Raw genomic sequence first — 5,140 nt, forward strand, 5'->3', positions numbered from 1 at the left:
TTGTATCCTTGTAGCTTCAAGTTGCAAAAATCAATTTTGCACTGATTTAACAGATTGCTTTGGCGTGGGAGAAACAGAGCAATCAATGGTGATGTCAGCAGACTCTTTGTCATGCAGACCTAAAGTAGTTGGCTATAATCAGTCTGAAACAAGGAACAACTATTGCTGACAATATAACCATTGGACCCTCGGTTTCTCTGATGCTGAAACAATCTGATAAACAAAAAGAAGAAGATGGAAGCTTGCAAAACACTAGAAATGAAGTATACCTATATTAATTATGCTAGTTAATTGGTGCTTAAAATGAAAACGAGAGATTTATACAGAGAACATGGCATATATCCTAAATAACATATAGAAGTAAAATAAAATTGTTTTGAGAAATTCAAAGGAAAATGCTAGAGCTGATGGCTGGAGAGGTGGAGGGATAATGTTCAGAGAAGAAAATTTCAGTAATTAGTATTTGGAAGAATTGTGAATTTAAGGGAGGCTCAAATGTGTAATTACAGCTGGGAAGGAAAATGGGGCAGAAGGAGAAAATTGTGTTTTATATTAAGTACTTGGCAGAATTCACCAAGTACTTTTGTAACATAAATGAGAAAGAATATAGGAATTGCTAACTATTCATTCAATAAGTCCTTCACATATTCACCATTTCAGAGGGCTTTTGAACAACCTAAAATGAAGGTCCATAATTATACAGAAATGAAACCATTAGATCTTATTTCCATTCCTTTCTCTTTCCCAGAGGCAGTTTCATCACATTACTCTAAATTTATTAAGGGTTTTTCTCCTGAAAATCCTGTCATTTCAGATGTAGAATAATATTTCTTCCATTCCTTTGAGGTGGCTATAGGAAAGTAGGGTGGGAGAGAAAATTTGGCAATTTAAATATAGGAAGCCTATAGGATTTACAAAATCATCTAGGTAATCATGGAAAGTTAGTATTTAACCAAAGCTCAGAATTCAACTCTGATTCCCAAGACAAAGAATGAGAGCAAATGATCCCTGTGAGCATGTCTTTAAAAAAAAAAGTGGCACAATACATTTATACTTTCTTTATGAAATGTTTTTCTCATTTAAAGAGAAATTCTTTAAAATACCTAACAATTAAATATCAGCAAATGAACCTAGGGAACACTGCTTTATTTTCAATCATCAGATAAACTTCACTTGATTATAGTATAAACTGGGAAGAGTTATAGGAGGTCCATACCCTAAGGCCTGAACCCTAATTCCCAGTTTTTGAAAGAAAGTCAAATCCCAGTCTAGTTTTATCTATTTGGACCTATTTGAGTGTCCATCATATGCAAAACACCATGAATAAAGAGATAAAAGGTGCAACCCATGACTGTTTTCCTTTAAGTAGACACTCCTCTAATAGTAGGGATTAGACGTGCAGGCAGAAAAAAAAATTGATGAAATTGATGGGTGAAATTGGTTCAAGAGAGAGGAGCAAATAAGACTCTGTAAGTACATTTCAGCAATCCGTGCTTTTAAAAAACTAATTATAATACAAACTAGTATTATGGGAGTAGAATTAAAAAGGAAGAGGCAAATATGAAAGATGTTTCAGAAATAGATGTGTCAAGGTAAGCACTATGGTGCATACCTGGAACCCTAGCAACTTGGGAGGATGAGTCAGGAAGATTGTGAATTCAAGGCCTGCCTTGGCAGCCTAATTAAACATAGTTTAAAATTAATAATAATAATAATAATAATAATAATAATAATAATAATAATAGACTGTGGAAATAACTCAGTGGTAAGGTGTCCCTGGGTTTAGTTCTTAGTATGGATAGAAAGAAATAAAGGAAGGAAGGAAGGATGTGACAACTAATTTTATGTGATGGATAAGAGAAGAGAGGAGAAATGATTCCCAAGTTCCTAGTGTAGATTACTAGGAGAATGACAGTGATAGAATACATAGGTCAAGTAGAGAAGCAGATTGAGTGGGGAAACGGAAGCTTTTGATTTCAGGCATGATGAATTTCTAAAAGTTATCTGATTTAATTTATATCATTCTCCAAACCAGCAATCTCCAAACTTTGTGTATCCCATTAAAAATTTTGGGGTATGGATTCCCCAAATTAGATCAATTATATTAATGTATCAATTTAATTATATATCTCTGCACATATGAATACATACACATACACATATGTGTGTGTGTGTGTGTGTGTATATATATATATATATATATATACACACACATACCTACACAAAATGTAGAAAATGAGTTAAAAATAACTGTAAATATTAGTTATATTTTTTTATTACCATACCATGATACATTGCTTTACACAGTTCATACAGAAGACTGCTTATCTAAATATTTAGCTTTATTTTGTTTTTCTAATTTTCAAAATAGGAAAAAAGAATATTGATTTGTCTAACTGAAGTTAGCATATTTTAAGATATAGCCTTCTCAGATATCAATTTTACATACAACAATAAATGTTGGTGAGGATGTGGGGGGAGGGGTACACTCATACATTGCTCGGGGACTGCAGATTGGTGCAATCACTTTGGAAAGCAGTATGGAGATTCTTCAGAAAACTTGGAATAGAACCAATATTTGACCCAGTTACCCCACTCCTCAGTATATATGCAAAGGTCTTAAAATCAGGATACTACAGTGACACAGCCACATCAATGTTCATAGCAGCTCAATTCACAATAGCCCAATAGCCAAGCTATGGAACCAACCTAGGTGCCTCTCAACTGATGAATTAATAAAGAAAATGTAATATATATCAGAATGGAATATTATTCAGCCTTAAAAATGACTTTAGCCATTTGCTGGTAAATGGATGGATCTGGAGGCTATCATGCTAAGTTAAAGAAATACCCCAACCCCCCGAAAAAAAACAAAGGCAGAATGTTCTCTCTGATATGTGGATAATAACACACATTATGGGGGGGTGATAAAAGTTCAGTGGATTAGACAAAGGGGGAATGAAGGGAAGGGAGGGGTGATAAGAGAAGGAAAGACAGTAGAATGAAACACATAACTTTCCTATGATCATATATGAATACACCACAATGAATCTCCATATTATGTACAACCACAAGACTAGGACCCTAATTAGAATAAGTTTTACTCCATTTATGCATAATATCTCAGAATACACTCTATCATGCATATCTAAAAAGAATACATAAAATTAATTAAAACATTGCCTTCTATGTACCTTCTGCTTCTTTTTTATAGCACAAATTACATATTTAAATGGACAAAACATCAGTATCATTTATAGTATCTTAAGATAAATTGCCTTTGAATGGGAGCTTTCTCTCCAGTACTTTGAGGTCTATAAGACAAATCTAGAAAATTCACTACTGTGGAATATGAAGACAGCTTAAATAGAATTGGGGGAGGTTTTTTTCTTTTATATTAATTGCTGTCCCTTTTGGCAGCTGAGGTATTTTCATATTTTCTTTAGACATCATTAAGCTCAGCAGCTCTTGCAGAACAATTTTGATGCTCTATAAATTCTTCCATTTTGCTAGCAGTGATATGGCTCTTGGATTGACCATTCCATTAGAACTATTAACACCATTCATATTAAACTTTGTTAAAATATTACAAAGGAGGATATTTCTGGGTATTTAGGTCCACACTTTTAAATACTTTGTACTCAGTTTTTGTAAATTGTTCTTGGAGTCCAGTTACTATCCCTGTCCATTTTGGAAGTGTTGTGTCTTTGTCATCTTCTAGACCCCAACTAACTGTGCCATCTTCTACTCTTTTCTGTCCTTCTTCAAGTTCTTCCAACAGTTGGAAATTGAGAAGGCATATTACTCCAGAGCCCATGGTGGCTCTCATCATGTGTTGCTGTTGCTTGAAGCCTGACCCCTTATTCTGCCTCATTTTTCTTGATCCAATTTAAACTATCCATTTTTTTTAATTCCTGCATGATTCATCCCTACTATTAGGGTACAGAATACTCATTTCCTTTTTTGATAATCTGAATAGCCTGAAAGATCATCTGAATGCCTTATAACTTGGCTATGTGCTCTCTCTCTCTCTCTCTCTCTCTCTATATATATATATATATATATATATATATATATATACACACACACACACGCATATATACATATATACATATACACACATATCATCATTAATAATGCTTTAGCATCAATTCAAAATTCAAAAAGCTAGGAGAGTCCTATAAACTTTATTGAATTCTTATGAGCATCTTGCACTTATAATACCTTACCAAATAGCAAGTTTTGGCTCCCCCAAAAAGATAGGCTGCAAAAATAAAATAGCATGTAAATTAATGCCTCTTGAGCACAGTTTCTCATGACTTTTATATTTTGTGAAGGAAGGATTTGAGTGTCTAGGGAACATTCCCTTTTAACCTTCACAGTGAATTGATGAGTTACATCCATCTTTTAAACAATGCAAAATCCAGACACCAGGTCTCAAAAAATCAAATGATTTGTTCAGAGTCACTCACCTATCATGTGCTAGGGCTCACATTTGGGTCCAAGTCTTTTCCTCAAGTTATTCTCTTTTTACTAGACCACTGTTGCCTTAAGTTCTTTGCCTCCTTTTTAAGACTATTTAATTGTTTTATTGATATTCATTATTCAAATTTATACCTAGTCTCTAATCCAAACTGCTGAGATGAAAGGAGATCCCTCCAAAAGGATAGAAAAAGTGACAAACTAATATTTCTCTTGTCCATCTCCTTCCACTTTCCTAATGAAGGAGGATTGAGAATTGTCTCATTTTTTTCAGCTTTTACTTTTGTCTATCATACTGACTTCTTTGTCAGTTTTCCTTTGATTTTTTTTTGTTGTTGTTTATAGTACTGAGGGTTTAACCCAGCATCATGAGTGCGTGGGAAGAGTTCTACCCCTGAACTTTTTTTTTTTTTTTCATATAAGGTATCACTGAATTGCCCTGGCTGGGCTTGAACTTTCAATACTGCTTCAGCCTTTGATTAGCTGGGAGTATGAGTGTATAACATGGTGTCAGCTCTCTGGGTCAGTTTTGTCTTTAGAATGGCTACTACTAAAACATGAACTCTGTCAAGTAAAAATTGAATGCCATTTCTGGGAGTGGTCAGGATATTGCAAGTACTTTGAAGTCTGAGGGCATGTAATATTCATGTAATATTTA

The 5,140-nt window shown here is 34.0% G+C and overlaps 1 pseudogene; it reads right to left on the minus strand.

The window, feature by feature from the left end:
• Window positions 1-3,339: 3,339 nt before the first annotated feature.
• Window positions 3,340-3,829, minus strand: LOC114091189 (ubiquitin-conjugating enzyme E2 variant 1-like; annotated as a pseudogene).
• Window positions 3,830-5,140: the final 1,311 nt, after the last annotated feature.

Source organism: Marmota flaviventris, chromosome X (assembly GCF_047511675.1).
Source record: "Marmota flaviventris isolate mMarFla1 chromosome X, mMarFla1.hap1, whole genome shotgun sequence".
In the NCBI taxonomy this organism is placed as follows: Eukaryota; Metazoa; Chordata; class Mammalia; order Rodentia; family Sciuridae; genus Marmota; species Marmota flaviventris.